Raw genomic sequence first — 13584 nt, 5'->3', positions numbered from 1 at the left:
GTATAGGCCACGTATCTTTTCACTTTCTACTATAGCCGCCGTATTGGCTGAGTGGTTATGGTGCTCATGCAGCTGCTGACCCTACAGAAGCGGGTTCGATTCTGGCCTCGGCGGTCGGATTTCGATGGATGGTAAATGCAAGGTCCGTGTGCTGTGCGATGTCAGTGCACGGTAAAGGTGGTGGAAATTCCGGCGCTCTCGACTACGGCGTCTCTCATAGCCTGTGGCGCTGTGGGACGTTAAACCCCGTAAACAAAACCAAACTGCTCTCCTATTCCAACCAGGCTTTTAGTGAGCTGTTCCTATGCATGGCTCATCATGACAGCTCCTCGTCCACCAATCTATCCGAGGCAAAGCGAGCGTTGGCAGCATGGACCTGTTCGGCAGCTCCTTCACTGAAACGGCGCTCGAAATAACATACTTCGTTCGCAGAACAACTAGATAGGAAGTTAAGTGGCCCCAAAACTTTCTGCTCTTGGCTAGTCTCGCCAGCTGCTTTCCGGGCAATGGGCGCAATTTTCTGGAAGCCCAGAAAGTGAGCGAAGCAATGATCGGCGGTGCTTACGTGGCTGCCAACCCACCTCGTTGTGGCATAGTACTGCGTGTCGCCGCTAATTATCGTCTCATGTGGTTAGCGTTTCACGGTCATGCTGCAGGCATTAAGAGGCACCTCACTAGTCAGCCTTTATCTCAACATTCGTGTATATCTGTTGTTCTTGTGTGTTGTTGAATTTTAAGCATGGCAAACTGAGGCAGCACAAGTTTCTACTGAACTGCGAATAGATAGTGCTCGTGAAAATAAATTTATTTCGATATTTTACAGAATTTTTTACGCGGTGAACATACGCCTCGATCACAACTTTTTATTTCTGATCTCAGATTGTGACCTTCCTCCATGTTAGCTAGGACCACGAAGGTGTCATAGCACCATGTATACCAAAGGGCGAACACATTGTGAAATTCGAAAATCTCCCAGTAGGAGACCGCCGCCTTTTGGCATTTCGGCCTAAGAAAGCAGAAGATCTTGTAAACGTATGTACTCACCACTATAAAATTTATGTGAAAAAGTACACAACGTGCCTGGCGTCGAAGTGGTGTTGCAACCCATTTTTTTAACACGTGAAGAAACGCCGCGGGCAGAGATTAGTCAACAATGGCAGTTGCGAGCATTCACCCTTCGTTGTGCCTTATTCCAGGGGATAGGACCTGCCACCGAGAATGTTAAAGGGGCTTTGAAAGGGGCTCTAATGAAGTGGCGGTATGCCTGGGACGTTAGAGCAAGCCGCTTCACGAGTATTGTTCAGAAAGAATTTTTTATTGCGCTTTGTAGAAGCTGAGTTATCTGTAGTCAAAATTTGAATTTCAGCTTCTTCGCGCCTTTCCTTGTTTGTTGTTGTTAGCGGCTATTTGTTAATAAAATAACAATGGAAGGAAAATATGTTGCTAGCCGCGGCATCTGCCTTCGGAACCTGAAGCACCTGAGCTGCGACTAGCGGGAATAAGAGGACAGGGAGAGGGAAAGAAAGGGGGGAGCGATAGAAAGTGCCGCGCGTTTTTTCGCTAGTGTGTTCGTACCTTTGCGGAATACAAAAGACGGCAACTTTTGACCCCCCCCCCCTCACGCCCAAGAGTGGAGAGCACACAAATCACAGTGACCCTGAAGTGATCGATGAATATGTAAATAAATGCATCAGGAGCCAGCAGCCGTCGGCGGACGCCCTCTTAACAGAAAACGCGCACGAAAGGTTCGAGTGGTGCACCCCAAACAGAAAGCCAGGAGCATTCAGAGGAGCGTCTGAAAAAAAAAATGTATTCGTACCTTGGCCTCTCAGGCACATCGGCATCTCCGACTGAAATTCGTGCTGACCTTACCTTGAGTGATTACGCATAACTGATGCAAGATCTCAAAGAAAAAAATTTGTGCAAGAAAAGCAGCGAGAAGGATACAAATTTTTACTTTCGCACCTGGTCCAGAGAAAATTCCCGGTCCAGAGAAAAATTTATGAAGTTTTTTGGTTCCTCACAGCGACAAGCAAGCGCTGCTTTGAGAATCAGGTCAACGAGAGGAGTATTTACAGCACGCTCAAGAAACATGGGCCGCCATATCAGTGAGCAGATTGAAAGTTTAGACAGAAAATTCTATGAAGATTATGGATATTCGTATTGCTCTCTTGGCAAGAAGGACATCATACGTGGTCGGCAGAAGTGCCCCAAGTAGCACACAAGTGGGGGCTGTAGTGGGTCCCACATGACGAAGTGGGGCTGGGGCAACCGCTAGACCACCTATCTGTGCCCCCTGTGGGAAATGAGTGGGCCAGCCCAAATTGAGCTTGCCTCCCAACAAACATTAAACCTCCTCAAAATCTCCCAGAAAGAGCCCATCAGGACATTTGGAATCTCCCCAGGCGGTGCTCATTTTTCCTGAACACATCCCAAAAACGTCCCCGCAACTTACCGTGTTCAAAAAGTTGTGCGTCCCAGGGAAAGCCCCAAAAGGTTAATGCTCGATTTCTCGGCTCTGGCTGAATAAAATTATTTCTTCTTTTTCATGCATATTTCAGGCATCTAAGCGCACATATGTGCCAAATTTCAGGCACATGCTTACGTTGCAGGTGGTGTAATACATCTATCCACTCGCGTGAATGCATGCTGGCTCGGCCATTCGGACTTACCTGTTTACATGAAATGTGATTTAACAAGGTGAAAAGTTGGACTGGTTGGTGCATAATCTTGCGACGGGAGCAGCGCAGCAAGAGACAAAGAGAGGTGGGTCACGACAATGACTAACAACCAGATTTTTTAAATGCACATTCGTCGAATATTACCGTATTACCGAGCTGTTCATATAAATTTTGTATACTGCTACCACTACATATTGCACTAATGTAATATGCCTTGTTTGTTTGCTTTTTGCTGTTTTTGTTTTGTTTTTCATTCCAGTATTTCTGATGTATGCTTCTCTCTCTCTCTCTTTCCGCTGTGTATTTTTTCACATAAGAGCATTGTTCGTCGCTGCTAATGGGTGATGGGTGACTGGAGCTTAGTCAAGCCGCAACAAAGCGGCTTTTTCTTCAGTCACCTTTTTTTCGCTGTATTTTTCCATGCGAAAAATAAATTGATTGATTGATTGATATATACATCTCGCTCGTATAAGAAGGAAAGGAAAGAAACATGAAAAACGCATAAGATGAACACGTGGTAAAATATTAAGACATCGCACGCAGATAATCAATTTCTCTGTCACGAAGCGCTATTGAAGGCATGCAGACGCATACGTCGCTATTTTGTCGTATGTTAAAGGCTTCTTCAATCTCTCTGGTCCGTTGATCAAAATATGACATGATGACCATTGTGTTGCTAAGCTGAGAAGCACATTCATGCTCTCTGCAATGTTTTGCTAATTCACTGCTGATGACACCCTTCAGGAATCTTTCGTGCTCTCGAAGCCGTTTATTCAAACAGCGCCATGTTTGACCAATGTACGTGCGTCCGCATGACAGAGGTATTTCATAAACCCCGCTTTTCACACATTTCACATGTTTTTTCCGGTGCTTTTTCTTGTATTGATTTTTTCTTTGCTCGCTGTTGACTTTGGCGCACAGGCTTCTTAACTTGTTCGGTACTGACATGAGCACTTTTACACCAGCTCTTGCGCCTACCTTTTTGAGACTGTGGGAAATGCCATAAATGTGAGGAATGATTGCGTGCGGCTTCGTTTATTCTGATGTGGTGGTGACATATTTTCTGCCTCTTAGTGCTTGCAGAATCCTTTCTGCGACACTGGATAGCAGTTTCGTCTGGCAACCTGCTGTTTTCAGCCGACGGTTCTGGGTGCCAAAACTGCCTTGAACTTCATGTTGACAAGATCTCGTCAATGCGGCTCTCATTGCTGTTTTTTTCTACCCCTGCTTGATGACCTTGGAGTGCGCAGGTGTGTAGGGGAGCAGTCTCTTCTAGCTTCGTGGTCCATACCGCCAGCATATGTGAGCGCCTAGAAAGGTTAGCGTCAAGTCAAGAAATCGCATAACGTTGTTTTCTGGCAGTTCACTTGTTATTTCTAGTCCTAGTTCTAGTCATTTTAGTCCTTAGCAAAAGCAGCAATGAGAGCCGCATTGACGAGATCCTCTCATCATGAAGGTCAAGGGAGTTTTGACGCCCAGAACGGTCGGCTGAAAGCAGCAGGTTACCCGACGAGACTGCTATCCAGTGTCGCAGAAGGGGTTCTGCAAGCACTTAGAGGCAGGAAATACATCACAACCACATCAGAAGAAAGGAAGCCGTACGCGGTCATTCCTTACATTAACGGCATTTCCCACAGCCTCAAAAAGGTAGGCGCAAGAGCTGGTGTAAAAGTGCTCATGTCAGCACCCAACAAGTTAAGAAGCCTGTGCACCAAAGTCAACAGCGAGAAAAGAAAACACCAATGCAAGAAAAAGCACCGGAAAAAAAAACATGTGAAATGTGTGAAAAGTGGGGTTAATGAAATACCTCTATCATGCGGACGCACCTACATTGGTCAAACAGGGCGCTGTTTGAATGAACGGTTTCGAGAGTAAAAAAGATCCTTAAAGGGCGCCATCAGCAGTGAACTAGCAAAACATTGCAGAGAGCATGAATGTGACCTGCAGCTTATCATCGCAATTGTCATCACGTCATATTTTGATCAACGGACCAGGGAGATTGAAGAAGCCGTCAACATCCGACAAAGGAGCGACGTATGCTTCAGCATACCTTCTATAGGGTTTCGTGACAGTGAAATTGATTATATGCGTGCGTTGTCCTAATCTCTTACCACGTGTACATCTTACCCGTTTGTCATGATTCTGTCCTTTCCTTCTTGCACGAGCGGGATGTATATATTCTACGAACGTGCATTAAAAATTTGTTAGTCAGCGTCGATTCCCGCCTCTCTCTTCTTTGTTTCGTGCTGCGCTGCTCCCGCCACAAGAACATGAAATATGCTAGAATTTCACACACAAAGGAAATATGAATTCAAAAAGTCGCCCGATCCCGCCCATATAACAGGAAATAGCAGCGCAATACAAATGTAATTTTAGTTTATTAGATGTGCTCTTTGCATTTAAATGAATACAAACAGGAGACGCATATGTATGCACCATTTAACACACAATGTGCGTAGCATTATGGCACCAGCATATAATAATGTCCAAATTTTTCTCTAGCTCGGAGAAATCTGAAAAAATGAAGCAATAAAAACATAATACAGGCTGAAAGTTGATGCACATTAATCAATCATTCTAAAAGGTACAAAAGCATATATGCACACGCAAAAGCAAACGCATGTAAAGAGCAACCTGGGTGCCAAAAGAAAAGACGAGGTGGGCGTACGATACAGATACGCGATTTCAGGTCACGGATTTTCTGCAGGTTGAAACCTCCCTCTCGCTTCGCCTCTCGCACGAGCCTCGGAGTAAGCTTCAGCTACGTGTTATCAGAACAGGAAGAAAAAGTTAATTCTACTAGGCGAAAATAAAAAAAATGGCCATAAACCAACATACCTTGACGACGTCGCCAACGAAAACCCTGGGATGAAATAAAATGCTGCAAGAGCTGCAACTATATATATGAATTCAACGCAGCCTTCTGTCCTGCGCCTTCTCACGGCACAGCGAACGCTCAAACATACGCGTTACAACCTCGTTACACTCCCGTTTTATTTTCTTGTGACTAAGTGTGGAGATAAGACTGCTTGGAGCCGGATGGAAAGGGGGGACGTCTTGAGGTAGGAGCCCTGTCGTGCCGCACCCATGGTACAGCAGACGGCGCGTGTGGCACAATACGGCGTGGGAGGCGAGATCAAGGTGATCAAAGCACAAGTAATCCGGTGAGGTGGGTTGGGAGTCGGCGACGCGAACACAACAAAAACTATCCCGCTGCGACAAGACGGCAATGTAGGTAGAGCAGGTTAATCCATGGGCACTCGCAGCAAGAGTGTGGTGGGCCTCCGAAGATCTCTCCCGCCTATGACCGCAGTGGACGGTCACGCTGCTACCAACAACACGCCACAGTCGTCGGAGGCGCTGAGGAATGCAAAGTGCGCGCTAGGAGTCGCCCATTGCCTTGAAATCCGCTGCCGCGAACGGCACCTGGAAGAGCGCCATTATGGTGTACGGCCGTGAAGCTGCGTAAAGGACTTGCGATGCGCCGCGCGCCGCTGCATCAGTTCCAAAAAGAATTATGGGGGCACACCGAGGTGCGCGGGAAAGCTGCCACGAATCCCTAGGTACGAAGTTCACGACATCCCAGTGATGAGAGCAAGAGCTGCCGTGCGCTGGGGTTTGCGCGCGAGCGGCTAGGGGCTGCGCAAAATACGTGTGCGCAAGATGGCTTCCGTCCAGCGAAGAAGCCGGGCGAGCGAAGGGAGGAAATTACTGCGCCTCTGCTAGACAGTGGCGCAATTAGGACTGCTGATAGCTGTAGATGCCTGCAGGGACCGCCGCACCGTGCTGAAGTTGGAAACACTGTAGAAGACGGGCACGTTGGTGACCGCCGCTTCCGGCGGCTCGATGAAAAGGCAGACCGCCGTCGCCTGCCTGCCTGCAGCATGGAGCCGACGGCCCACGAGAGAGAGATGCGGGGTTAACTGCGCTTCCTTCGGCTGTTCGAACGAAACTGTTTGATCTCTCAAAACGGCAAGTGCAAGAGCAAAACCTTCTCTCCCCGCAGCTTTTGGCGTGAGGGAGAGAGAAAAGAGAGCGAGGAGTCAATTTGTATTTTTTATTGAAAAGCATTGGTCCCAAAAACGTTCTCCCCAGTTACCTTTCTGGGACAAAAATTCTATGATTTGCTTTTGTTTCTGCTTAACACCGTCGAAAAACGTTTCTAGACCAGTAGTGGGCACACTGCCCTTAGAGCACGTGTGCGGCGTCGCAGGTGTTCCTTTGTTGTTAAAAGGCGGGTGGTGTCTAGTTCTATGGTGAAGTCTGTGGCTGAGAATATTCGAGTGTGACATTTGGCATAGCAGCTGAAAGACAATAACAATTGCAGGGGAATTGAAACCTGGAATGGTTCCCTGCCTGCACTGTTATCCATCTCGTGAAGAAAGCTGACAGATGGGGAGAAGTTCCACTTCTACTACGGCCCCAGATGACCGCTGATGTGAGCCTCTGTATCATACCTTTAAAAACAGAAAAAGATAAGACTCTGGAAGAAAGCATAAGAAGCCCTCGGTAAAACACTTCCGTAGTGGTGTAAGAAATTCCGCTTCCTTGCAACAGCATGTACAAATTATACAGAGACTGACACTCCACACTTAAGAGAAAAAGGCATGTCTCGCACTTCTGGACAGAGCATATATCTAGGTAAGACCCCCGGCAACAGCAAGCAACGCCATTCATGGCAACGCTAAAGACAAAGTGGGCGCCTAGATGATGTTGTACGACTCAGAATTCCACCTTTCAGCAAAATACCCTTTGAATAATAGCATGAAGACAGGCACTGTAGAAAGCGAAGAATAATGTGGAGCTTGCAGCTGTCATCACGCCAGTTACAGCGAAAAATTTCGAAGGAAAGGGATGCAGAAACAGAAAAATAGAATGATGTATGCAGCGACACAACTAAAAAAAAACGCAGAAAAATAGGGCTCAAAAAAAGAAATAAAAGTGGCCAACATAAAGAAGGCAAGCAGCGCTAAACGCTGCTACATCTTTAAATTCATAACAATGAAACGTTCAACACATACAAATATTTAAATCACTAAAAGCAGGAACCTCAACACAAATGACGACAAACTAGTCAACAAGAAAATCACAAAAGTATTGCTATAACTTGCTCTACCAGGTATTGCCCTTCTTAACAAAAAAAAAAAGCACCTATTCATGTTAAGATGCAGAGCAATGCGATATGAGACAGTCCTTTTAGTGAGGCACAAGTACCCCTCCTTTCTGGTAGTTCTGAACAGTTGTGCATAGTGCGTGCAAAATAAATGCCTCTTTCTTGCTATGCCGCTTTTTCCTACGTGCAATGCAGCAAGGTCCAAAAAAAAAAAGGTCACGTTTATGCATGTCTTCTTTCGGTTTTCATTACTTTGTACTTGATCTTTTATCTTTCTGAGCAAGCGCAATGCAAGCGCAATTGAGTGGGCGTGGGGACAGCGTCGTCATGCGGTTGTTTCACGGAAAGCGTTTCTTCAGGCAGATAACGGCAATGCTTCAACTCAGCGCGGGACCTATGGCACCAGCTGATGCCATTCCGGCTACGCCTGTGACTGTCAACGTTCAAGTTGGCAGCGTCGAAATTGGAGAACTCTGGCAACCCTGCTACACTATGGCTCCATCGTACAAGTCCTGCGCATCGTCCACATCACCTTTCCATCTGGATAAAAACGGGCTGCAGCGGCCTGCGCCTTTCAGTGGGCGTGGGGACAGCGTCGCAATGCGGCTGCTTCACGGAATGAGTTTCTTCATGCAGGTTGGTTGGTAATAAGGAATCCATGTTTGCTAAGAAATCGAGCAACATGTGCCTGCTCCTGTTCCCACGCCCGGGAGTGCTGCTGATTTTGCTCGCCCAGTGCTTCGATGTTTCTCGTCAACTACATTTGGTGTCGGGGGATGTTGAGCTTAACCCTGGCCCTGGGGTGGGCTCTGGCGCTGCCACGCGGTCCAAAGACAGCGCTGTTGATATTTCTCTGCAGGAACAGCTTAACGACATGTTGTCTCTGTTAGAAGGCGTTAATTCAAGGACCGCTAAAATGGAGTTAGAGCAATCACACTTAATAGCCTCTATAAGTGAAATGAAACTAAATCAGGAATCTATGATTGGAAACATATGCCGATATTGACGCGAGGCTGTCGGCAGTCGAATCTAAATAATCCGCCAGCGATGCGGCGCATGGGGAACTGCGGATTTTGCGGGAGCTAACCGATCAGCTTGTCAATGAAAATAACAAGTTACGTCTTGGACAAGCTGAGCTGGAAGACCGGCAGCGCAGGGACAATCTTCTGTTCTTTAGCGTACCCGACAATTTGTCCGAAACGTGGGATGAAACGGAAGAAAAATGATTGAACCTTGTTTCAGGCTGCTTTGATCCTGCTCTTACGAATGACATGTTTGAACGAACACACAGAATTGGTGCGTTCTCGGATGAAAAGTGTCGTCCGATCGTTGTGAAGTTCCGGTCTTTCAAAACAAAACAACAAATCTTAGTGCAGTCTGCCAAACTTATAAATAAAAGGTCACTGTAAGTGAAGATTACTCTTTGCAGACATGTGTCGCTAGAAAGAAGCTTGTGCAGTTCGCGAAGGATGCTGACTTTAAGTATAAGTTGAGGTATAACAAACTTTATTTAAACAACAACGCCGTAGAGATACAGGAGGGGCAGTTGACGGGCGACTGGAGATAAGACAGCGCTTTCAATTCTTTTCACAAACATCAGAAGCATAATATAAAAGCGGGAAGATCTAAACTCTGTCATCAACTCATGTGATGCCGATGTTGAATTGCTGACCGAAACGTGACTCTCTGCAAAGATAGAGAGCAAGGAACTGTTCGATTGCAAGAAGCGCTACAATGTTTATCGTTCTGATAGAGGTCACAGAAGTGGAGGAGGTGTTTTATTAGCCATCGCCGATAATATTGTGTCTTCACCCATAAGTTTTTCTAGCACTGTAGAGTTGGTTTGGGTAGAACTTCGTTTTCGTTTCAGGAAACTGATTCTGGGCATATGCTACCGTTCCCCGTCTTCGTGTGCAACTTTCGTTGAAGATTTGCATGATGCTCTTAACACGGTCTCAGTACGTTATCCGGGTGCGGCAATCCTTCTTGCTGGTGACTTCAATTATCCCAGCATCGTATGGGCTAATACATCGCCGTATCCTCGCCCCTTTTTTACCGAATGCAATAACTTTTTGCGAACCTGTTTGGATTTCAACCTTTCGCAGCTAGTTACTAAACCAACTCGAGTCACGCCACCATCTTCCAATATATTAGACCTTGTGTTAACCAACGCGCCGGATCTTATCCCTTCAATCTCGTACTTACCTGGTCTTAGTGATCACTCCTTGCTTCATTTCGATGTAAAAATTATAATTCCTAATCGCCGGAGCATCTTCAAGTTTATTAGAAATTACAAACGGTTGGACTATGATGCCATTAATCGTGAATTAGCTCTTTTCTTAAAAAGTTATTTACCAGAATTTTCACAGCGTTCTGTCCACACTGACTGTGAATTGTTTAGGGACACTGTTGAACGTCTCACTAATACATTTGTGCCACTAAGACTTTTGCGGTGTAATAGACAATCACGATGGTTTAATATAATTTTAAAAAGGCTATCCAATAAGAAAAAGCGTTTGTTTCGCCCGGCCAAATCATCCAATTCGCAACAAGGATGGGACGGTTACATTTCTGCGGCCGCTGAGTACCAATTAGCTTTGAAAAATGCTAAGGACTCCTTCTTTAACAGCACTTTGCCTGCTCTGCTGATTAATAACCCTAGACAGTTTTGGAACACTGTGAACATGAAAGATAGTTCGTCAATACTACTTACATCTTCTGACGGCGTTGCATATTCACCTAATGAATGCGCTAGTGTTCTTAATAGTGTTTTTGTTGCTGCTTTTTCTGGCAATGTTTGCCTTACCAATCAGGAGTGTCCGGTCTTGGATGCTTTTCCCATGGATCCAATTCTTTTTGACACAACTGGCATCCTGAGAATAATTGAGAACCTTAAGATTTCTTCCTCCTGTGGCGTCGATAACATTAATTCGAAATTTCTGGTTAATACAAAGATGTACAGTTCAATGATCCTTACCAAACTGTTTGACCAGTCTCTGGAAACAGGCTGTATTCCCAATGACTGGAAGGTTGGGAGGGTGATTCCGCTGCACAAGTCTGGCGATACCTTCGCAGAAATTTTTCTGTGCACCAAGTTTATTAAAACTACTACTTCTTCTACTAGTTCTTCCTGACGGGACTGTGCAGCCTCAGCGTCGTCCACCCCGCTCTGAGGTTGTGCACGTTGTCCGCATGAAACCCTACTTCACGCGGTAATGGATAGTACGCTCAGTGTTCTGCTAGTTTTCGCGTGGGACACCTTCGCCCACCTCCCTTGTACATTTTTGTGTGCTTGTGCTGTTTTTTTTTTCTCTTTCCACTGCCCATACTGCAACCCCGCTTTTGTTTTTCTTTTTTTTTGGAGGGGGAGTAATGCCACCTGGTGTTCTCAGGTGGCGCTGAAGTGTCTTCGAAGACGTTGAAGTGTCTCGCGCTGGCTGGCTGGCTGCTTGCTGTATTCTGCTGGTTAGCGACCTGTCTCCCTGTTTTCCGTTACAATATTCAGCACGGTCCTAGTCAACCTGTGCTTAGGTTTGATATTTTCACAAGTTTGTTTCGTCATAAGGTGCAAGAGCAAGAAAAATGCGGCCGTCACGAACGCCAGCTAAAAATTTGGCCGACTGTACAACTTCCAGCTCCTCGTTCACTGTGCGAAAAAGTGACCACGACGAGAATAATAATAATAATAATTGGTTTTTTTCGGGGAAAGGAAATGGCGCAGTATCTGTCTCATATATCGTTGGACACCTGAACCGCGCCGTAAGGGAAGGGGATAAAGGAGGGAGTGAAAGAAGATAGGAACGAATAGGTCCGTAGTGGAGGGCTCCGGAATAATTTCGACCACCTGGGGAGAAGAATGCCGGTTTTTTGCCTTAATCCTACGTTTGATTAAAACGATTGAAACCGCTGTAGCTTTTATTTTACTTGAACCTGAACATAATTAAGGAAAGCGTTTACAGCAAGGCGTCGAGTCTTCTTTTCTAGGTTAGGCCCATAATGCTGTGCAGAAAGGCGTCCAGTTTGCAACAGAACAAACGGGCAAGCAAAAAGGCTACAGGAAACAGGAGAGATGAGGCACTGTGCTGTTCATTTCCCCTCGGCATTGTGAGAGGTTCTTGCCAGAGAAGAAAAATGCATTCTACATCAAGTCGCTAACAAGCTGTCCTATCTGTGCTAACAACGAATGAGTTGAGATACTAAAGCCATGGTGTGTGCGCAGATGCGTTGTTCGACGCGATTGTGCGTTACACCCTGCACATGTTTTTCAACGCCACCATTCGCCCGCGTCGCTTTGCTCATACCGCGCAGCTTTGTTCAGCGTTGGATTATCCGCCACGCGCGTATATGCGTAAATAGCCTCTTGATGTGGCTTCTTGAGCTTAGAACACACCTATGCGAGCCGATTACACTGGCTGCTGAGATGTGGTAATGCTGTTCCCGGTATGCTTTCGATGCGGCTATCCGCTCGCCGCAGTTGCCGGTAGCGCTGGTCATTCGGTTTCTAGCGTTCCATATCAGCTACGCGAGTACGTGTCCGGGCTGGGCAGCCAATTTAATCTTCTTGCTCAAGCATAATACAAGCATAATCAGTCATATCATCATGCTAAATCGACGCGTATTTGCAGAAGCGCATTATAACATAAGAGCCCGACGACACGCGCCACTGGCTACCGTACCGGGCGATAGCCGCATTAAAATCAAAAGCACGGTAAACAGGCGGCCCTTAACGCTGGAAAGTCGGTGTAGTTGCCTCGCAGACGTTTGTTGCAGCTCCAAAAGCCGCTGCAACAAGTTATGTGGACGCACATTTGCGTATAGGAAGGAGTGATGCGGTTTCACGAGAGAGGAAAAGAAATTGAGAATTGGTTTCTAAGGAAAGTAAATGGCGCAGTAACTGTCCCATATATCTCAGTGGACACTCGAACCACGCCGTAAGGAAGCGATAAAGGAGGGAGTAAAAGAATAAAAGAAGAAAGCTGCCGTATAGGAGGTCTCCCGAATAATTTCAGCCACCTGGGGATCATTAACGTACACTGACATCCCACAGCGCACGGCCGCCTTTTGCGTTCCGCCTCCATCGAAACGCGGCCGCAATGGTCGGGATCGAACCCGCGTCTTCTGGCTTAGTAGCCTAGTGCCCTAACTACTAAGAAACCGCGGCAGGTCAAAGAGGAAAGTGCCTTCTTGATTATGTGTGTAACCTTGTTAGCGTTGCCTGCAGCTGTAAAATGCTTTAAATGACTGGGAGTTGCGAAGAAAATATCGGTACTTAATGTTAACAGAGAACTCGCATGATGAAAGCAGCGCTTTGATGCCTTTCAATACAGCCTTTTGAAATCAAATCAGGGCAGTGCTTAAAGTGGAAGCTAATGTGAGCAAGTGGGCTATGTGGTTATACTTTAGTCTGCTCAGACATTGGCTTCTGTTTGCGCAAAATGCCAGCAACGCGAATAGTCAGCTGTAAGTGTAAGGCATTCCGGGGATTTCACCTTCCGGAGCATGCACTGCTGAAATATAATATTATGCAGAAGCGCCTGCTGTTCAGAAGCGAAGAGGCCTGGAAAGCACTATTAGCAGAAAAAGAGTCTGCACTGCCCAGATGTGGGGCTGCTCTTCTTGTCTAGCTATTGCTCTTCACCGTGTACGGCAGAGCACATCTATGTATAGTGTCTTCTACCTTGTATTTTTGTAGACCTCGATGTTGAGATCAGTGTGTTGCGCCGTCTGCTCTGAACCACAATGTGGATGGCATAAGTTTTCTCTCCCCTGTACGAAATATCTATGCGTCGC

This window comes from Amblyomma americanum, chromosome 4, assembly GCF_052857255.1.
Source record: "Amblyomma americanum isolate KBUSLIRL-KWMA chromosome 4, ASM5285725v1, whole genome shotgun sequence".
Lineage (NCBI taxonomy): Eukaryota > Metazoa > Arthropoda > Arachnida > Ixodida > Ixodidae > Amblyomma > Amblyomma americanum.
The sequence above is the reverse complement of the archived record's forward strand: the minus strand, read 5'-3'. Positions refer to the sequence as shown.